The 24,104-nt window shown below is 36.6% G+C and overlaps 1 non-coding gene across 1 annotated transcript; it reads right to left on the minus strand.

Annotated features, from left to right (window-relative positions):
• Nucleotides 1-304: 304 nt before the first annotated feature.
• LOC145019032 (small nucleolar RNA R71) lies at nt 305-411 on the minus strand. The gene has a single exon (XR_013667352.1). It is a non-coding gene; the product is annotated as a small nucleolar RNA R71 (small nucleolar RNA).
• Nucleotides 412-24,104: the final 23,693 nt, after the last annotated feature.

Raw genomic sequence — 24,104 nt, forward strand, 5'->3', positions numbered from 1 at the left:
ATGCGTACTCCACGTATGCCCAGCATACATGGATGAGCTCTTCATCCTGGGCAAGGCTAGTATGCTAAGCGTACCACTCCAGTACGCCCCACGTACTAGCTGAGGGACCATTTTGCAAAATTTTAAAAGTAGGGGTTAATTAAGAAACTTACCAAGTTCAAGTGTTAAAATAAGGATGCTTCCGATGACATATACCGGTGGAGCCAGGGTTTGGTTGAAGTTTCTTGCACCCAGATCTATTACCACGTGGGCGAATCTTCGTGATGCTTTTATTGAGCAACTTAGCCCACCTCCGAAGATTTGAAAGCTCAAGAAGAAGATATCAAACTTTCAACAAGAGGTTGGGGAGTCATTGTATGAAGCTTGGGAAAGATAGAAGGGCTTGCTTAGAAGTTTCCCTCAACATGATCTTAATGTTCAACAAGAATTTTCAATTTTCTATGATGGAGTGAATGTAACTACTAGACAACTTCTTGACTCACAAGGGCCAATGATGAAGAAGGAGCCGCAAAATATAAAAGAGTTAATTGAAGAATTTGAAAAGCACTCACGTGAGTACCATAATCCATGAGTAGATGTTACAAGAGGAAAAGGAGATGGAGGGAATGAGAAATTGACTAAAATCATAGCTAAACTAGATTCTATGGATAGGTGAAGGACAAAACTGGATCAATCCATTCATGCCATTAGAGTGGGTGTGATAATTGTAGTGGTCCACATTTGACCAAGGATTGTGACTTTGATGAAAATGGGAACAAGAAAGCACAAGTTTTCTACTCAAGTGGTTACAAGTATGATGAAGATTGGAGGAATCCCAAGAAAGAGTGGTTTCCGTACAAAGAGTACAAGAAAAAAAGGATGAGAAGTATAGACAAACCGGTAGCGGTTTCTATAAAAAAGAGCAACCACCACTCGAAAAGAAGATGGATTTCGTGTCGGTACATCATAGATTTATGGAAGCATCTAAAAAGAGACATGATACTATTGATGCCAATGTGAGAAATCATCATGCTTCCATAAAACAATATAAAGACTCAACTTGGGCAATTGACCACACCTGTCAATTAAAGATTACCTCCTAAAAATTAAGACCTAAAGTCACAACCTCATGTCATGGCGATCTTGTTGGTTTGGGTGTCTAAGCTCATAACTATAATTGGTATATACTTGAATTGATAGTAGCACAGTCCTTTTGGGTTGTCCTTAAACCTAACAATTGAATAAGATAACTTTTAGAGAGAGAGAGAGAGAGAGAGAGAGAGAGAGAGAGAAACTGGTTTATTAATTTATATGATTAATAAATCAATTAGAAATCAAAATAAATAATTTGTTAACATATTATGAGAATAATACATTAATTGGAAATAATATTATTTAATTAATAATTAATTAGAAATTAACTGGAATTAATTTTGGGATTAATTTGATTAATTAAAAGTGTAGGGTCTGTTTGGTTATTTATTGAAAGTTGAGGAGAGGAACCCATGGACCTCATTGGATGAGGTGGATGAAAATCACTTGGGCAAGCCCAAGGAATTTCGTCCAATCCCCTTGAAAGAGGGGAATGGGCTGCTTAGTTACCAAGCAAAGGGATTAAGGGTTCCTCCTTAAACCATATCTTTGGCACCAAGCTAGCTCAGCTATATAAAGACCCTTAGCCTTATAATTTTGGCCATGAAATTCCTTTAGAGGCTTAGGGCGGCCTCTAGGTTTTGGGTGTGAACTATTAGAGGCACGACACTTATGGTTCCTGCTCCTAAGAGTCTTTCAAGAAGGAATTCAAGATTGTTTACTATAACAATCTTTAAGGTAAGTTTCTTATTCTTATGAATTAGCTTTTCATAGGAAAGTTTTGTAGGTTAGTATTCATAGTATGTTGTTATATGTGAAATACATAGATCCTATTAGGTTGCATGTGCCCTAATCATTTGAATTGTTTAAATGTTTTTCGCTTAGTGAATTGTAGTTATAACCCTAATAACCCATCAGTGGTATTAGAGCCTAGGACTTTCTTTCATGTATTTGCACATTGGTGAATCTAAAAGAAACCTACGTTTGCATTTGTCGTAGCTCACGAAGTGAGCAAAGAGGCTCACGACGTGAGCTCGGTCCATATCTGATATTTTGTGCCTTATCTGCCTAATTTGCTTTTGGTTGAGAATTACTTGCTATAACTATCATCCAAATCTGATTTTGGCGTATATGATGATTAAATAAAAGCGTAGAAGTTAGGAAGTAATTCTTTGACTTGATTAATTGTTTTGTTGAATAATATGATTGATCTTTTAAGTGTCTAAATAATATATCTAGATATTAATTGAACTTAATAATTAATGTCAAATAATATTTAGTAGTTTGAAAAGTTTAAAATACATCCTTATGGATCTTATTATTAATTTAATTAAGTAATCAATTAAAAGACTATTAATAAATCCATAAAATGGTTTAAATTTAATTAAATTAAAAGTTTAATTTATTAAAAGATTAAACCCTTGCTTATTTTAAAATGTTTTAAAATACACCTTATACTATGTATATATAATTAAAAGTTTAATATATATTATATGTATAAGAAAAGTCATTCAAATCGCTAGTACGCCTCATTCACGAAACATGCTATAAAGAGGGTATAAGAAAGCGGCCTATAAAATGGCCGTTGAAGGGGTGTCCACTCTCACCCACCGCTCTCCTGTGTGGTGGAGGGTCGTTAGCCGAACAGATTTGATAGTTCATAACCTCATTAAAAGTATAATGATATAAAGTAAGTAAACTATTTTTTAAAATCCCACTCTTATTTACTTTAGGAAAAATGTGAATTTGTATGCTAATCCATGAAATTGCACATTGCACTTTATAAGTTATTAGTGGAGAGTGTGTGGTTAACCGACACACTAATTAGGGAATAATAAAGAGGAGTAGTGGGTGTCTAAAAAATTATCATTGATTAATGGAGCGCATGTGGTTAGCCGACACATTAAAACATGATGATAAATGACATCGAGAGTACTAAGCTAATTTGCATGGTTATTCACATATCGTTTGTGATCCTCGGCATCCCAGTCACAAAAGTGAGAGCATAATCGAGATTAAACATGTCATTTATTAGATTCAATGAATCTCAAAAGTTCTAGGAATTTCATAATATTGAAATTGGTAAAAGCATTACCTACCTATAATAGATTTGAATTTGATTACGACATCCCTCTTCAAAGTTCGAATAAAAAATATGCATCCTAGCCATAATTTAAATTTATGGATAAATAATTAAGGATTAAAATCAACTAACTTGAATTCTCTTTTCTTCCGTTATAGAGTTTAAGTCAAGACAACAATGGGCATCCTCATTCTTTTGGAAATGGTTTTCCTCTACTTTCTGAAGATGATATTCCACATTCTGATCAAGGTGAAAGTATGCTCCCTTTCTTCAAGCAATGGTGGAAATGGATATCATGATTCTCCAACTCTTTCCCCTCCTCCTCTAGTGACTCTCCCCACATCACATTTTCCTCGAGTTGAAAGATACGAAACTACTCAAGCCCTATTGGCATGTAAACATCGAGATGGAAATTCTCTGTGTGCGCATGTTTTGGAAATGAAATCGTACGTTGACAAATTGGATAGATTAGGTGTCGTTTCCTAAGGGAGCAAGCCATTGATTTGGTTCTAATTTCTCTTCCAAAGTCATATAGTGAGTTCATTGAGAAATTTTATATGAGCAACCACGACGTGACCCTAATTGATCTGACACATATGTTGATTGTTGCTGAAGCAGAAATGCTTAAGGGCACAAAGAAGCAAAAGTGTTTGAAGGATCTGATTCCAAAATTTCCATGGAAATTGACAATGGTGGTCTAGATAAGAATTCTCTTCCCAATGGAAAAGGGATCGACCAAGGTCAAACTGTTTGATCGTACGGTAAAGAGAAAATCTAGTTATGAGATAGTTCAATGTGCTAATCCTAAAATGTCCATATGTTTCTATTACCAATTGAAGGAACATTGGTTGTAAAGATGCCCAGACTACCTGAAAAATCTTAGAGATGGTAAAGTCAAGTAGTGTGACTCTACTTCAGGTACATCCATTATCTAACTCCATTATTTAAATAAGTTCCTATTCATAGACTCTTAATACATGATGTGATGATCACATTTTGATGGTATTGCAGGATCTAAGAGAAAGAAGGAAGCTTAAGAAGACTGAGCTGAATCTGATCGTGAGATATGGATTTCAGTCGCATGGTTCGATGATCAAATTTTGGAAGCTACTACTTAGGAGTTATGATAATTTAATAGATTGTTAGGAAATGTCTAGAAACATTGTTTTCATTTATGCATTGTAAGGACAACTTCCAATTTTTGGTTTATTATCAACAAAAGTGAAATTTTGGTTTATATATTTGGTTTACTTTATATTTCCTTGCAATGGTATCCATGAAAGTGTTGGTTACATTTCTATTATTAGAAATATTAATAGTGGATTTGATTCTTATTATTTCACTTGTGGTAAATGACATAATTGACTAAGTGATAAAGAATTCTCATCACCTAAGTTCCATATGGATAGAAACTTGGAGTTATACAATTCGAATTGTGTGATGTATGAGAATCTTGATCTTTGGAAAATTATGACTAATTCATTGATCAAATGTTTTATGTGATTCAAAGTGAAGGACTAATGAATCTAGTCCATTGATATACATAATTCAAATTTTCCACAAAGGATGAACATTCTATTCATCATGATTTACCGACGATTCAGTAAATATGGTTTTGTTTATAAGATTAAGCATACTTCTAACATTTTGAAAATCGTTTTTCAAAGAGTGTCAGAACGAATAAGAAGAATCTGTTAGGCAGAAACATAAAGGTTTCTTAAAATCTAAAAGGAAAGGAGAGTACTTTATTATCGTGTTTTGTGATCATTTTAATAATTGTGGAACTATATCTCAATTGATCTCTTAAGAACATCTTAGTGCAATTATTTGACTAAGAAGAGGAATAAGATATTGTTGAAATGGTTCAATTGAGAGATGGGTCACAGTTCGTTTCTAATCAAGTTTTAGAACCATGCTCTAGTTACGTCTAATCGTATCTTGAAACTTATTTCATACTTAGTAGGTTTATAACACCTCATGAAATATGGAGTAATAATGTTTTCTTACTCTAGCACATTTCGAATTGGAAGTTGTGATGTTTTGGCAAAACAAAGGATGAACTAAGGCCAACTCCATGAAGTGTTTCTTGTCAAGAATCCACACTAAATTTTGAATATTTGTTTTTGCTCGTCAAAGAATGTTTCTTGAGAGAAAAACTTATATGTCAAGAAGTCAGTGGGAGTATTAATGATCTTGAAGAGTTTCAGGAGTCACACGACTAGAGGTTGATAGCCTATCGTGTTAAGTTGACACATTCTTGTTTCAGTGCACCTTCCAGTTGGGTTCGCAATTCTTATGAGTTCTATGATTCTCATTTGACTGCAAAAGTTAGAGCACGTTGGTCAGTGAAAGTACATTGATCAATACGGGTGAAATCCTTACCAACATGGAAGCACTGGTAGTCCCTTGCGCTACCAGATGGAAAGAAATTAAGAATAAGCAAAGTTCAGTCCATGAAAGCTAAATTTGAATTTGGTTTTGTTATAAACATTGTCTTATGATTGTAGGTTGGAAATGATAGATTCACATGGATGGGAACGTACACACCATAAAATCTAGGTGGCTAAAGGTTTCGATCTAATTTATGAGAATAATTATGAGGAAACACTTTCGCTAATAGATTTTAATGTTCTGATAAGTATCACTATGGTCAGTAGTTGTGTTAATTGCATTCTCAAATTCGCAATATTATTACGACATCCGTTTGCATAGTTTGAATTGTGAGAAATGGCAAGAAAATGTATGAACTTTCAAGACATATGGCTATAAGTTCTGAAATGGTTTAAAAACACACATACGCTATCAAATGAAGGTGTATAAGATTGAGAAGTCTAGTTGGAGACTTATCGAAGCGTCACGTATCAAAAATCTGTATTTTAGTAAGTAAGTCAAGAGCATTGATTTCTGGAAGTCCAGTTGATTTCTGGTTACATGTCAAAGCTAATAGGAGCATAACTGTTATGCAAATAGGAGCATAAGTGTTATGCTAGTAGGAGCATAATTGTTATGATAGTATTGCAAGTTGGCAATACTATTCATAGGAAACAAAGTTTTAAATTTGCAAGTTGCAAAGTTTGGGAATTGTTTATCTATGATAACCTTAAAGGAGAGGGCATCCATACCTCGTTTCAAATCTAAAAGTTTATATTGCATAGTTTAATAGCATTTAGTCATAAACATATATGAATATCATGTTGAAATGATTCAACATAGGAAATTCAATATATGGAAATGTTATAACAAGAGATTGATCAAATATCAGGTCTTTATGTAAGACATTATGAATCGAGTCTCATATGCTTTAGATATAGGATCGATTACATATGCTATAATATTCATTTGTTCCGATTTTTTCAAATGTCTTAGGCATTGAGAGGGATAAGGACTAGAACTTGGTGTGAATAAAGTTGTGAAAAAACTGTTAATTTTTTTTTGAGGTTTACCAAAAGAATTGGTTGCTTGTGGAATGTTGAAAGTATAGTATTGCTTGCAAGGAACATAGTGACATGTTTTAGATTAGGATGATTCTTGGTCAAAATTGATGGTCATATGGGAATATGGAAATGTTTCCATAGAGAGAGTTGATGATTAAAATCTACATGTGAGTTAGAAACTCTAATGCATGGAAGGTATTCAAGGAGTGTGCATTGAATTTGAAACTTCATTACTTTGGAATTATTTTTAGTAACAAAGTACCAATGGAACGTTTTGTAATATCGTCGGATAAGTTTCTGTAACTTTGAAGCCTCGACATTATAGAAGATCATTGTATGTAAGGTTGAACTCTAACATATTCTAGTAGTGACTAGAATTTGGAATTGTGAAATGAGCATGATTTGATGAGTAAATAATGAAAACATATAAGTTAAAGTTTATTCGTTACTTTTGCCCTAATGGGAACAACGACATCTTTGGGCCCCTCGGTGATTTGATATTGACTTATAAGTGATTGGCCGAGCCCTGGCTAAATTGATGTGTTCAATTAGCATTCTGAATTCAGTCGTCAAAAATCAGAAATTGGGAAACAAAACTTTGACAATGAAATTGATTATAATCCATGTCTCATGTCCTTACGATATCTTGTAGAACGAACGAATATTTGATCACTTATCTTAGGACATGTAATTGACTACGTCAGAATTCGAAAATAGCTTTTGGAAGCTAGAATTTGCTGATCAGTTTGGAAGTTACACTGGCAATTATAGTTATAGACTTATCCAAGCGGGTGACTGTTGGTTTGGACGTCTAACCCTATAATTGTAAGTGGTATATACACTTGAATTGATTGTAGCACAGTCCTTTTGGGTTGCCCACAAACATAACAATTGAATAAGATATCTTTTAGAGAGAGAGAGAGACTAGTTTACTAATTTATTATGTGATTAATAGATCAATTGGAAATCAAAATAAATAATTTGTTAATATAGTATGAGAATAATATATTAATTGGAAATAATATTATTTAATTAATAATTAATCAGAAATTAATTGGAATTTTATTTCGGATTAAATGGATTAATTAAAAGCGTAGGGTCTGTTTGGTTATTTATTGAAAGTTGAGGAAAGGAGCCCATGGACCTCATTGGACGAGGTAGATGAAAATCACTTTGGCAAGCTTAAGGAATTTCATGAAAGCCCTTTGAAAGAGGAGAATGGGCTGCTTAGTCATCAAGCAAAGGGATTAGGGTTTCCTCCTTAAACCCTAGCTTTGGTACCAAGCTACCTCAGCTATATAAAGACCCTTAGCCTTAGAATTTCAGCCATGACATTCCTTTAGAGGCTTAGGACCAAAATTCTCACTTCTTGTAACATCCCAAAAAGTTCAACAAATTTAAACCTTTCAAAAGCGACCCATTTATTAATAGAAGTTTTTACAAACTATTATTTCCAAAACATTATTTAAAATCAGAGTCTCGCAAGATCCACTCAGTTGTAAAACCAAGGATGTGTACGGTCATGCCTTCGCCTTGCCACTATCCACTGAAGTACCTAAAACCATAAACCAAAACTGTAAAAACAAAGCTTAGTGAGTTCCCCCAAAATACCACCATACAAACAGATAACATATACCAACAAGCATGCTCAAATTATGATGCCTGATGCAATCAGGCTTGGGCTGAATAACCAGGCATGTCTACGATGGGGAAGTCATCCTCGTGATAGAATACCCTCGTATCAAAAGCATGTTGGTCCAATTAACCATTAGGTTAGAATACCAAACATGTTGGGTCCAATCAACCTTCAGGTTGGAATACCCCAGGCCTATTAACTGATGCACAAAGCAGCCCAGTCTCACCATATACCATACAATCATGTCGGGTCCAATCAACTATCGGGTTGGAATACCCCAGACCCAATCAACCGTCGGATTGGAATGCCAATATACAACAGGTCGAATCATCCTCGGAACGGAATACCCTCGGGCCCACTCAACCATCGGGTTGGAATACCCCTAGTTTGTTGGCTCACACACAAAACAGTAAAGCCCAAACCACCAACCAAACATGTGCACATATAACAGATAATCATATAACAGTCTACAGCCAGCCAGATAAATCTACAGATCACTAAGCATAGTATCATCCTATATACTAGGATAACGTTCTAATAGATCACTACAACACAATAACATACATAACAGGATATCAAATCCAAAGGGACGACCTTGGTGCCCCTTCGACCCGCAAGTACAGTGAGGAAAACTCACCTCACAACTGAACAGAAGCTGATGAGGTCCTGAATTTGAATCTAAGCTCTCCAACTGACACCTATTCCCTTCAAATGACCAAATTCCATCAAAATCCCAAAATAACCTTAAGGTCAAACTTGGTAAACTCAAAGTCAACTGGTCAAACCCACTAAGTGAACTAAGTCAACCCAACCGAGTCGACTCAGGGAGCGTATGCAGGGAATACTCCGGAGGTTTGTTGGGCGTACGCAACTTCGCATGTTGACCACCAACGGGGTGGTTGACCTCGTACGCGGGGTGTACTCCGAGTACGTGGGGCGTACCCTCGAAAATCAAAAAATTCCATTAAGAGCTTGTTGGCTTTAGCTCTTACGTCCAAACTTCATATCCATGGCTAAAGTCCTCATAGGATTCATAAAGTCTCCAACTTTATGACCTAGCATATCCAATAAGTTCTTAACACAAGGTCTTATTCCATTAAGACCTTCTACAAGATGCATGCAACAAAACTAACCATTGGGACTTCATTTTTATGACTTAGGACCCCTCCTAGGGTCTGAAAGGACAAATCTCTTAAAAACTCACAAATGGCTTCTTTTGCTCTAGGGTTGGTTGGGGGTCGAAAACACTAAAAGAGGTTGGATAAGTATATGGTTTATGTCCATAAAGGTGATTAAATATGAGCAAAGCCCTAAAAATTAGGGTTTCCTTGCCACCCTCGTACGCCCAGCGTACGAAGCGTACGCCCAGTGTACTAAGGCGCACCTTAGTACACTTAGCGTATACCACGTACAAATGGCGTAATCCAAGGCCAAAATTACACAAATGCCATTAGGGCTCCTTTGTACACTTTCTTGAACTTAGGGACCAAAATGTAATACATCTCAAATTAAGGATCAACAATGGCAGTACTTCAAAACGAGATGTTACAATTCTCCCCCACTTGAATTAGACTTTGTCCTCGAAGTCTGCTGTAGTAACTAGCCTAGGGTAGTGTTTCCACATCTCCACCCCGGGTCACTCAGATGGTCCTTCCCCAGGACCTGATCCGAACTAAGAGTCGGTTCATTCAGGCGACTGCCTACCCATACCATCTTTGACTTGCTAACTTTCATTACTGGATAAACCAACACCACCTTCACATAATTCGGAAATCCATTACCTTAACTGATTCTTAAGCAAGCATAACCACCTCGGAAGGCAGATGATATGATATCCCTCAGAATTCGAACCATACGGAACCCTCCCGATACTGACTTACCTTGCTGAATCCACTGGAGATTCAAGACCCTTGACCATCCTCTGTTGTTTAACCCTCCATCCGAAAACAAATTCAAGCCCCAACTGGACAATCTTAGCAGAAAGGCACATACAATGCCAACATAATCCACAATCTCTTGGCAAAGACTAAATGTCTAGAGAGATATCCACAAAAACCGAGAACTCTCTCAAGGCTACAACACCAAATCAAATCTATCAATATGCTTCCCGAGACTGGAAACCCATAACCCAGGTCTAACATTTATACATTCATTGAATTTGTCCCTTGTATGAGGGTATGATCACCATCAACCACGCGGGAAAAGAACCTAAACACATAAATCGCGAGTTTTCCACTAATCTCCAAATCCATAAAATACACAAAAATCCTTTAATTAACCCATGGCTCACTGACACGCCATTCCAACCACCGCTCCTACAAGCAAAATAAGAATTCCAAGAACTCCACATTTACCTCCAATCCTTAACAATTCGAGTCTGCCCTTGACTGGAAAATACCTAAGACAACAAAGAAGAACTTTTGATGTGGGACTTCATAACTGGTTCCCAACATTGATAATCAATCCCTCATTACAGCTTAAGAGCAAACTGGATTATGATGAAAACATTCCATAGAGACTTTATGATATATGACTGATACTCCCAACAACCTTTAACTGTTTCCTTTATCCAAACCGGTTGATTGTGAGTCTCCCGACTTCCATCAACGCACCAATACTGAAAATACCATAATGAGGAGAAATCAACCATCATGATCACTGGGCCCGGAGCCTATGCCCAGAACTCGCGACCCATACCACAGTCCAAAAGACTCTTAAACTATTTCCACCGCCTTGCAGGGACCTAAACAACGTCCCTCACAACGATAACCACACAACAAATCCATAACTATACCACGCCTAATTCCTTTCACATAATTAGCGCCTACCAATATAGAGCCCGACGAAATCATGGTCACTGACGAACCGAGAACTGGATAACGGTTGCACCCTTGATCCAATTCAAAGGCTATCACCCAAATGAACCATGCACATAATTCAAACCAATCCCCAATACTCTCTTGTCCTGCCCATATACACAAAATGAATTACCACAATGCACAGCCTTAGGGAACCCATAATCTCATCCAAAAGAGCAGAAATACCAAAGTTCTACTGAATGACGAGCCTTAATCATTAACAAAAGACATCCTCATGATCGATCGAAATAAGATTCCATACTTGATTGAGACTGAACAGGTTCCACCAATACGCAACCAACTCGAGAAGACTTCCAAAGTGCTCCTGAATGCCACCCAACCCAAGCCTGCTATGAACCAAAATTCCACACCACCATTGAGTGTAAGCATACTCAAAGACCAAAGGAACATAAAACATACCTAACTCGATGATAAGTTGACACATCTATAGAACTTCAACTACCACACTCAAAACCTTTAGAAAACGTTTGCTGAATGAAAAATAAAGCAACCAATAATCGAACACATGGCACTAAATCGAATGAACCAAAACCCTCGTGAGGCTGAACACACCAAATTCTAAAAATGATTCCTTGATCAATCTTTTCCCAAGCTAGACTATAGCTAGAAATCCATACACCCAACTGTCAATTTCCCTCTACCACCGATACTCGACCTGATTAATCCCAACGGTTCCTTATCTATTCATTGGCACCCCAAAAGGAACCAATAGCTGCAACGAGCTCCTTGATCAACCACTTATTGATGAACAACAACCCATATGTCTCCTGCAAACATATATATGATCACCACCTACTATATACCCCTTCCTTGACCAAACCCTGAACTGAGATCCCACATATCGCACTGTAGATCCCTAAAAGCCATTCCTCAATACCATGAACCCAAATAGATCGATGATCCTCCAAGCAGAATACCCAATTCTCCCATACTTAGGGTTCAAACTACCACCCACTGGTGTTAAAACCAACCATAACTTAAACCGACTTAACCAAGTACAAGCATCCCTGACCACGGGAATGAATAATAGACGCATAATTATCTTCCAGATAAAGATCAAACAAATCCCAAGAGTCTCCTGAATTTCAGCTGAAGATCTTCGAAATTTCCCAATCATGACCACTTAACATTACAGATTCCTTGCAAGAGAATAAGCCAATACCGACTTATGATCCAAAACATTAACGTCCTAGCCTGCTATCCCAAATGCTAATCCAATACCTGACCTGCCTATATCCCAAGAACACAGACCCTTGATCACATCACAACGCATCCATAACACATCGATCCTCTTGCGTACTCCTGTTAACATACTGTCTCCCAAACCTACACCCAACAGACCCTAAGTTAGGCTTACATACCAACTTTGAAAGTCACAAGCCTACTTTCTCCTTCCCCAAACTTGGAAAACTGAAAAGGAAAAATCCCCACCATAGATAGCGACATACCAAACCATCAATCAACCATTCTACTTCCAATTACAATCCTAAAACCGATCATAACGCTCGTTCCATCCTTGAGTCTCGCGACTCGAATGCACGACCTTGAGTAAAATCCTTGAAACCTCAAGACCAACAAGCTCATCCAAGTCTGCACCAATTAATCCAAACCGATTTCACCACTGGGGCCAAACAATTACCCGACCCATGCCTATGCCTGACCAACCATAACCAAAGATCAAACAGATAAGGAGCTACTACCACGAATCATGGTATCAAGCCATGTTATCTCTCCAGACCAGTCATTAGAATCCCAAAACTTTCCTTGTTTCGAGTATGGATCCTACGCTTCTAGTAGTAATGGTCCAATACTACCTTCCATACCTATCCATACTTTCCTCTAGGATCATCTCGGGTCCTCCAAGACCTACTCATAATAATACTTCCGATACCTACTCAACATCAAAACAATCACACTAAAATACTTCCTAGGCTCTCCTAGGATTTCCACCCACCTCCCTTGCCATCAGTTGCTGAAGAACTCTAATCAATTTCAGCCAACCACTTCATGAATACAATTACACGCAACAAAACTTAAATAATATTTTGACTAAAGGAACCAACCTTACAATAGTTAGACTCAAACGAGAGCTATGCAATAGGGCCGAATCCTTCGATCTAAGGTTATTTAAGCTTCATAGCATGTAGCTTAGTGTATTCATTTGATGGCCAGCTCAAATCAACGTGAGTCTCACGTAGCACAAAGCAAGCAACATTCGAGAAGTAGAGTCGACTGACACTAAAACACAATAAAATAAGACGAATTCTCATACGAAATTCTCGATCTCTAAATCCTAACATCTGGGATACACCTTCGACCCACCCTCACTCTCTCAAGAGTCGCTAATCATTCCTCGCGCTGACCCGCTATGCACTGCACCCACTCATGAAACTTCTACCAACCCTGCAGCACTCGTGTATGCTAGCCATACATAATATTGGACCCTATCGACAATCGAATATCTGATCCTACCCTAAGCCCTTCATCAGACAAGAACAGGAATAAGGCCAAACCAAACATTCTCAAGCTATACAATCTTAGTTATGTACAACTATGATGAATACCCTAAGCAATTACAGTAATGATGTCAATTCTATATAAAGAAAAACCCTAGGCTATCATGCATCATAGAACCAGACAATTCTATCATGCAATTCCTGAAAACCTTAGCCTATCACTAACATGTTGTTCTAACATATCACAATATCAAATAACAGTGTGGTAATTTAGGGTCTACTTACTAGCTCCGACTGATCGTACACATCGCATCCTCCTTGATTACTTTGAAAATAAATGATCAAATATCATAAAATTTTAAAAAAGTAAAAATTATAAAATAATACATGTTTGGAATGACCAATTAAAAAAGTTTTATTCTCCGAGTGTAAAGAAAATTTCAATGATTTTTTTGAATAATAAAAAACTTTAGAAAAAGTTATCATTTGATTGATGCTATTATGGACTAAATTGTGTATTAGGGACTATATTAATTTATATGTGAACTGTTGATTATAAAAACCGTTATATAAAACAATGTATTTCATATATTATTTATTACATACATAAGCACTATTGGATCTCAACCAATAGATACTTAACTTCCCATGATACCGTTTCATGCTAACATGCTTCATTATGCTGCTTGTTCAACTATAATCTTTAAAAGTTAATTTTGAATTTTTTTCGAGCTTATTCATATAAAATTATATTATCTATAAAGTATTCCATTATATGGAAATAGTATAGTGTATTCCATCATACTAAACCGATAGCGTTAACGTTCTTGTAATTTTGGGAAGCTGAGTAATTTTAACTTAAAACTCAAATGTATAGCAAAACTTATTATAATCACATTTATTAATATTTGATATTAGTTAATCACATTAAAATAAAATAAATTTTTAGAACTATTGGATTATAACAAAAAAGTTAACTAGGATAAATGATGGGTCCAAATCTATTCAACTAAAGAACCTTTTACCATTGACATTATTAACTTTTGGGCTTCAATCTCTATCCACGTTGTAATTACCATAATTCCAGCTCATAAGAGGCTTTCTAGGTTATGAGATTTCGCATTATTATATCGTTTATTTTGGAACCACGTTGTAATTACCATAATTCCAGTTCATTAATACATTATCTATTAAAATTTTAAAAGAATAGTTACTTACAATATATATATATATATATATATATATATATATATATATATATATATATATATATATATATATATATATATATATATATATATATATATATAAAAAACATAAGTTTTGGTAATTGGATAATTTAATAGAATATATAAACAGAGTATGACAATGTTCTATTAAAAATAGTTTTATTTGTGAAAGTGAAAATTAATTTTGGTATTTGATGAATTTTTATCTAAATGATTTTATTAAATCAAGGTTTCTTAAATACAAGTCATTATTTCGTCATTTAATTGGTTTCCATATCAATCCAAATCCATATAACTAAAGAAATTTGAGTTTCTAATATTTTGTACATAATCTTCAATATTGGCGGTTTTAGAAAAATAACTTATTATATATGTTTTTTTCATGTGTTTGTTTAATCATGTCGTGCTTAACATCATATTGTGTTTTTCATCACGAATGTTAGAAAATATTGAATTTGTCTTCCACTCGTGATCTTCTTCAACATGTATTTGTCTTTTTCTTCATCACCAACTTTACATCATAATACGAGTTTCTACTTATGGTTCAACTTCAAAGAGAGACCTGTAGCAATCTAGATGACCAAAAAAAGTGTATCATATATGGCTAGAAAGCTTTACGAGTCTAGATTCCAATGCAATAAACAATGAGTCATTTAGAGATTTTTGGAAGAAGTTATTCCCATTTTTCAATAGGTTGTCTGGTGGGAATACTACCATGTTTTTTTCTGGTACAACTTCAACGAGAGAACTAGAAGGATCCATATGGAAAAAAAAAATATATGTATTATATATTGTTGGAAAGCTTTAGGAGTGTAGTTTTTAACACAAAAAACCATCGAATCATTTGAAGAGTTCTACAAGAAGTTATTCCTGTGTTTCTATATGCCGTCTAATGGATAGATTCATTTGAATATACATAACATTAAAGACTTGAATATGAGCTTCATTGGTGGTTGTTGATGTCAACCAATATATAACCCAAAATAATCTAACACACAAATAGTATATATTATTGATAAGGGGTGGAATCCGTAAAGACTAGCTCAATTTTTGTTTTTGCATCGCAAAATCAACTTTAAGATAAAAAGGGGAGGGGGTTGTTTGGTTTGAAATCTATTCTAAAAATTAAATATATTTGCAAGATAAGAGAAGGAATAAGTTGTGAAAACATATTATGATAGAGGATCTAACATTGAGCATTATCAACGAATTTAAGTAGTTAATTAGTCGACAAGCTTTAGGGCACAATGAGTTTTAGTTTATTTCAATTTGGTTATACTTTATGAAAACGCACAATAACCTAGGTTCGTCATTAGTTTAAGGAATTTTGACAAGTTCTAAGGACCTCCTTAGTGATGCTTATAAATCAAATAAGCTCGTAGTTTATACTTTATATAGAATGACTATCATTAGTTTCAAAGAACCATGAAATCTAATTGTAATTTCAAAAGCTCAAAACTCCTAATTAAATGATACAAATCTTTGGTTTAAAGGGATATTAAGGATCTTCTTTTTAAACCATTTGTCATTAGGTTTGTTTTAAAAATCGATTATGTAATTTAGGGAACAAATAACAAAAACCATTCTAATATAAAGAATGAAAAGCTTACCCATAAACGCAAGAAAAATCTAGATGTTTATATAAATTTCCATCCATAAAATAGAACATAAAATACACATAAATCTTTCTTACAACACTTGTTTTTGGGATTTTAGTGTTAGGAATGAGGGGGTTAGTCAAACATAATCATAATCATAAGCAAGAAATGAAATGTACCAAACATTCAAATCCACATGTTCACAAAATTTCAAAATGTCTTCAAAATCCTTAAGAAAAACTCTAGAGAATAAGCCCCAAAAACCCTCATATTCAATCTAGGAAACATTTACCTACCATAGCAAACATAACAGCCAAAAGCAAAAATACAAAATTTCCTTTGAAGTGGTTACTCGGACTGAGTAGGTCCTAGAGAAAATTGTACTCGGACCGAGTAGTTGTGGTGCACCACTTTTGACTTTTGGTTTTGTTGAAGCCTCTTATCATATGGATTAATAATGATTTCTTCGTGAACACTTTGCATCAAACCATTTGACCATATTTACACCATCTTTAGCTCAAATTTCCCATCATCCTTAGCCCAAGTGACAACGTCTTCAAACTATCTTTTGCCTCCAAGTGTTAGACCAACCTTTTATTTGCAATCCAAGTTTCTTCTATTCTGATTCCTCATCTTTGCCATCTTAACACAAGGTCACCTTTCAACTCCGGTATTGCTATGGTCTTTTAAAATTTTGAAATTTAATGCAAAAACTAGAAATTGCCTGAATAATTGAAAAATAGATAAATGAAAATACACATTATGATTTAATAAAGACTAACAAAAGTATGTAAAAATAATATATAAAAGAAGTAAATGATGCAAGTCTCAAATCACCCTGTCACACCCCCAAACCAGAACGGCAGAATCGTTCGAGGGCGGATGATTTCATGTAATATCGTAACAATTGAATACATAGTAAGTAAAGTAATACAACCATCATATATATAATTTAAAAGTTAACATTGTTGAAAGGTACTTGTTTCAAAACAAATTACAATATGATGTCAAAATGAAATTAAACTGATACCACATCGTCCTTTCTTCTAAAGTTGTTTGTTTACCTGGTTTACTGAATTCCTGAGAAATACAAGTAGTTTTGAAAGAGTAGATCAGCATTTAAGCTGGTGAGTTCATAAGTATTTAGTAACTATGTTTGTATGAAATATAATGAAATGGTTTGTACATATTTGAATGTTCCTAGAAAATCTCATATTTTCTACTATAGTAGATGGTAGTTTAATTGTTCCAAAACTTGTAATGCAATAGTGCTTTTCATGCCTAAAATAGTAGATTTTTGTATAAGTCGCTAACGAATTTGAAAAACCCTGTAAATCGATGTGTTTTTAATACTCCATGTGAGTCTTATAACCATGCTATTTGACCAGGATGCCTATAACAACGTTCTTCAAGCGTTGGAAGGTTATGATGTTTGTCACTCCAGGCCTGCCGGCCTAGCTGTAGCTAACAGCTTAGGTGTGGGATTGTCAATCCCGTATAGATCTATACACAAGTATCTGTTGGAATAGTGTCTAAGCCTGTAACTATATTTGGTATGTACTTGACCCGGTTGTGCATGGTCCTTTTGGGTTGCCTTCTCCAAAGCAACTTGACAAGGTAATTTAAGGAGAAAGAGAGAGTATTATGATTTATTAATATGTTATAAGAGTAATATATTAAAGGAGAAATCATATTTATTTAATTAGTATTGGTCATAAATTAATTAAGAATTAATTTAATGGTCAAAAGAGATTAATTGGATAAAGGGGTATAAACTGTCAAATGTATGATAGTTGAGTTTTTGGTTAAGGAAACCTAATGGGCTTAAGGGGGGAACGGAGTTATGATGGGTAACCATCATATTTTCGTCTAAGGGCCTTATTCCAGAAGGTTCCATGGGCTGCTTGGTGGCTAAGTTGTCCATCAGAGTTTAGACTAAAACCCTAGTAACCTGTAATTATAAATATGACCCCTAGGGCATTAAATTCGGCTACCACTTGATTCTAAGAGTACCCTAGGCCGATTTCTAGCCTCTCTCTTCCTCTTTCATATTGCCTTCTTGCTTGTGGGGTTTGTGAACCATTAGAGGAGTTGCATTTGTGACTCTAGGCTCAAAAGAAGAAGAAAGAGAAGATCTAAACCAACTCTTGAAGAGGTAAACATCTAGATCTGATTCTATATGTTAATTTTGTTGTTAATACGCTAGATTAGGGTTTGTAAGTCTTGGAATCAAAGCATGTTCAATAGTGAAACCTAGATCCAAGCATTACGGTTTGTATGAGCACATAGGAATGTTTCTTATGCATAAAACCCATCAGTGGTACCAGAGCCTTGATTGGTTTCAGTTGAATGTGATGCTTAACTGCTTTATTTGCTGAAAATCAATTTTTTGGTCCCTGCCCGACTCAACTCGGCGAGTCAGTATCTGGACTTGGCGAGTTGACCACTACTCGGTGACTTGGACTTGATGCTTAATTTGTTCTGTGAAGTTAAAATCCGAATTTTATCTAAATTAAGTGTTTATCCTTGCCAAAAGAATAGATAATTTCAAATCTTTTAAATATTAGTTATTTATGTGATAAATATGGATTATTTAAAAATTATTTGGTAATTATCTAATGACTAAAATTAAGATTAGGTCAAATATAGATAATTATGAAATTAATTGGTCAATTTGAATTATTTATTATTTGATCCCTTATGTTTTGAAAAGTTCAAAACTTGCCCTCAAGTTTTGAAATTTGAATTTTGTAATTAAAAGTTTAATTTTGATAATTTAAATTTCAAACCCTTAGAATTTTACAAGTTTAAAATTCAACCCTATACTATTATATATTATTACAAGTTTAATTAATATTATATATATATATATATATAACTTAAAATGCTAGTCTTACCGTTAGTAGGCCTCATTCACGAAGCCGATCTATAAGGTGGGTATAAGGTTGCTGCCTATAAAATGGCGCTTAATGGGTGTACACTCACACCTACCGCTTGCTTGACTGGTGGAGGGTCGTTAGCCGAACGGGTAGGATAGGGCAACCCTCTCCTCATTAAAAGTATAATGTTAATTATAAAGTAACTACATGTTTTACAAATTCCCATTCCTAGTTACTTTAGGGTAAAATGTGAAAATGATGCTAATCCATGGAATTACACTTCGTACCCTTGTCAAACGTTGATGGAGCGCGTGTGGTTAACCGACACATCAATTTGGGGATGACATTAGTAGCGAAGGGTGACTCGATGTTTGTCATAGATCAATGGAGCGTGTGTGGTTTACCGACACATTGATTAGGTGATAAAGACATTGAGTGCACCACGTTGATTCGCATGGTTATTCACAAATTTGTTTGCAATCCACGGCATCCCAGTCGCAAATTTGAAATGCATATCGAGATTTAAAAATGCCATTGAAAAGTTCAATGAATCTCAAAGATCTAGGAGTTTTCAATACATTTAAAACCTAAATTGCTTTTTCGTTTTTCATGGTGAGAATTAGTGAATCGTCATTCACTTACCTTCAAATTATTTACTTTTAGAGTACGACATCCCTTTTTAAGTTGTAAATAATGTTGTTGGATCCTAGCCCTAATTTCTCATTTGGGTGTTTAATTAGGGATTCATTTCTAATCAAACTTTGTTCCTTTCTTTTTCAGATGTCTGCAAACAACAACAACAACAACAACGCTTCTGGGTCATTCTCGTTGATGAACTTGTGTCAGAAAGTGACATTTGATGGTTCAAACTTCAACGAGTGGATGAGGTATATTCACATGATCACACGCTACGAGGACAAGGAATATGTCCTCGATGAAAAGCTTGAGAAGATCATCCCAGATGTTGCTACTCCTTAGGAATCGGCCGCCTTTGAGGCCCACGAGCGTGATGCCATGAAAGTTCACTGCATCATGCTGGCCACCATGAACCTCGAACTCCAAAAGTCCTATGAGGACATGTATCCATATGAAATGCATCAGGATTTGCTGGACAGGTATCACCAGAGCGTGAGGCAAGAGCGCTATGAGATCATTACTAACATGATCACCGCTAAGATGGGGAGTGGAGAATCTCTAACCTCTCATTTGCAGAAAATGCAGAGGTATGTTGATCGTCTTCTCAAACTTAATGTTAAGTTTGATGAGGATTTGGCTATCGACATAATCCTCCACTCCTTGCCCTCCTGCTACAATCAGTTTAGGATGACCTACCAAATGAACAAAGAGGATGTCTCCTTGAGCAAGCTCCAAGAACTCTTGAGGACTGCTGAGAGCAACCTCAAAGACAAATCCGTTGCACCGCCCCCTGCTGTGGCCGCTCCCGTGATGGCGATAGGTCAATGAAAGGGTAAAAAGAGGAAGGCTCCATGTAAGAGCCACCATAAGGGGAAACCTCGTGATGGTTCGTCCTCAAGTGGGACCAAAGCTGGCCCTGCTAAACCCTCTTTCGATCCAAAAGAAGCAGAGTGCTTCTATTGCCACCAAAAGGGCCACTGGAAGCGAAGCTGCCCACAATATCTACCAGACATAAGAGATGGGAAGATCAAGCCCACATTTGCAGGTATGTATTCTATTAAATCTAATAACTCATCATTTGCTACTTCATGGGTTCTTGATACAGGGTGTGGTTACCACATTTGATACAGGGTGTGGTTACCACATTTGTTCTGATATGCAGGGACTAAAAAGAAGTAGGGAGATGGAACATCGGAAGATGAACCTGATTATGGGAAACAGAAGATCGTCGCCTGTGACCAAAGTCGGTGTTTATTCCTTAGTGTTGAGTAATGGGTTAGGAATAGATTTAGAAAATTGTTATTATTCGCCAGATATGGCAAGAAACATTATTTCTTTTCACGGGTTGTTTAGAAAAGGTTTCAAATATTCGTTTGATAATAGTAATGGTTCTATTAACGTTTATTTGAATGGTGTCTTTTATTTCAATGCATTACCTTGTAATGGGATTTATGAATCTATGATGATTGTTGATAATTTTGGATATAATGTTTTGAATATTGATTCGTCTACTAGTCTAGACAAAGCATGATTGTGGCATTGTCGCCTTGGCCATGTCAACAAGAAACGCATAGCCCAACTCCAAAAGGATGGAGTGTTGGAGTCATTCGACCTTAGGGACGATGACACGTGTGAGTCTTGTTTACTTGGGAAGATGACCAAGTCACCCTTCACTGGCACTTGTGAAATGGGTGAGGGTTTATTGGATCTCATACACACCGAAGTATGTGGGCCCTTTAGATCCACCACAAGGGATGCTTTCCGCTTCTACGTGACTTTTACAGATGATTATAGCAGATATGGATATATCTACTTGATCAAGCAAAAGTCGGAAACCTTTGAAAAGTTCAAAGAGTTTAAGAATGAAGTGGAGAATCAGCTAGGCAGGAAAATCAAGATGCTTCGGTTAGACCGAGGAGGAAAGTACCTAAGTCTTGAGTTTCACCACTATCTAAAAGAATGCGGAATCGTTTCGCAATTGACGCCTCCGAGGATGCCACAATTGAATGGTGTGGCTGAGAGACGTAATCGGACCTTGTTGGACATGGTTCGTTCTATGATGAGTCGGACTTCATTACCAATAGCTTTCTGGGGGTATGCCTTAGAGACTGCCGTCCACATACTTAACTTAGTTCCCACCAAGAAGGTTTCCAAGACTCCTCACGAGATATGGACAGGGAAGGCTCCCTCGTTGGCACATATCAAGGTTTGGGGTTGCGAGGCTTTTGTAAGACGAGACACTCACGACAAACTAGAACCTCGTAGTGAGAAGTGTTATTTCATCGGCTATCCGCAGAGGTCTTTTGGCTACCTTTTCTATAGACCGAGTGACAATGTTGTCTTTGTTGCTAGAAGAGGGGTTTTCCGAGAAAGAGATTTGATAAGCCAAGAAGACAGTGGGAGGCAAATTGAACTTGAAGAAATTCAAGATCAAAGCGATGAAGGAACCTCTGACACTGACACTCAACTTAAGGAGGAAACTCCTGTTGAACCTGTTGACGAGTCCCTACCTCTTCGACGTTCCACTAGGGCTAGTGTTCCACCCCAGTTTTATGGTTTTCATATTACTACTGAAGGGGATACATTTATTAGTGATAGTACACTAGTAAATTTGGATGAACCTAGCAGCTATAAGGAAGCCATGGCAGGCCCGGAGTCTGCAAAATGGAAAGAGGCTATGGACAGCGAGATTTAGTCCATGTACGACAACCAAGTTTGGAATTTGGTTGATAATGTATCGGGTCGTAAGACAGTCGGGTGCAAGTGGATCTTCAAGAAGAAGACAGACATGGATGGGAAAGTGCATACTTATAAGGCGCGATTGGTTGCAAAGGGCTTTACTCAAACTCCCGGCATTGACTATGATGAGACCTTCTCATCAGTTGTGAAGATAAAGTCTATTAGGGTAATGCTTTCCATAGCTGCATTTCATGATTATGAAATATGGCAGATGGACGTGAAAACCGCTTTCCTTAATGGAAAGTTGGCTGAGGATATCTACATGAATCAGCCAGAGGGTTTTGTCGATGCGAAGCATCCAAATAGAGTATGCAATCTTGAGAAATCCATTTATGGATTGAAACAAGCGTCTCGCAGATGAAATCTTTGTTTTGACGAGAAGGTTAAAGAGTTTGGCTTTCTGCGAAGCGAAGATGAATCTTGTGTGTATGTCAAAGCCAGTGGGAGTATAGTAAGCTCCCTCGTATTGTATGTCGACGACATACTACTCATAGGAAACGATGTCCCAACCTTGCAGGAGGTCAAGTCCTGGCTTGGGAAATGTTTCGCTATGAAGGACCTCGGAGAGGCTGCTTATATTCTGGGAATAAGAATAGTAAGAAATAGGGAAAAGAGACTGATAGGACTCAGTCAGGATACATACTTGGAAAAGGTACTAAAGCGTTTTAGTATGGAAAATTCCAAGAAAGGGGAGTTGCCAATCCAAAGCAATACCAAGTTGAGTAAGACTCAGAGCCCGAGTACAAAGACACAGATAGCTGATATTAGCCGAGTACCTTACGCTTCCGCAGTAGGCTCTATCATGTACGCTATGACTTGCACTCACCCTGATGTGGCCTTCGCTTTAAGCATGGTCAGCAGATATCAAGGGAATCCTGGTAGAGCTCATTGGATTGCAGTTAAGAATATTCTTAAGTACCTTCGGACGACCAAGGAATGGTTTCTAGTCCTCGGTGGGAGTGATAACTTAAGGGTACGAGGGTACAGTGACGCTAGTTTTCTGACGGATCGGGATAACTTCCGATCGCAGTCATGTTGGGTCTTTACCCTAAATGGAGGAGCAGTGACTTGGAAAAGTTCCAAGCAAGAGACCGTAGCTGATTCAACGTGCGAATCAGAGTATATTGCGGCGAGTGAAGCGTCAAAGGAGGCTATATGGTTGAAGAACTTCATTGGAGACTTTGGAGTTGTGCCATCCATAAAAGAGCCGATGGAAATTTTCTGTGATAATGAAGGAGCGGTTGCCTTGACCAAGGAACCGAGAAATCATGGCAGATCTCGACATATTGATAGAAAATACCATTTCATCAGACATCGGGTAGAAGAGGGAATCCTCGTTGTGAAGAGGGTATCATCAGAAGAGAACCCAACAGATCCCCTTACGAAGGGACTGAGTAGGGTCAAACACTTGCAACACGCTAGGAGCATTGGGCTGAAGGATGATATAAGTTTGGAGTAGATAGG

Source organism: Lactuca saligna, chromosome 9 (genome assembly GCF_052625555.1).
Source record: "Lactuca saligna cultivar CGN05327 chromosome 9, ASM5262555v1, whole genome shotgun sequence".
NCBI lineage: Eukaryota > Viridiplantae > Streptophyta > Magnoliopsida > Asterales > Asteraceae > Lactuca > Lactuca saligna.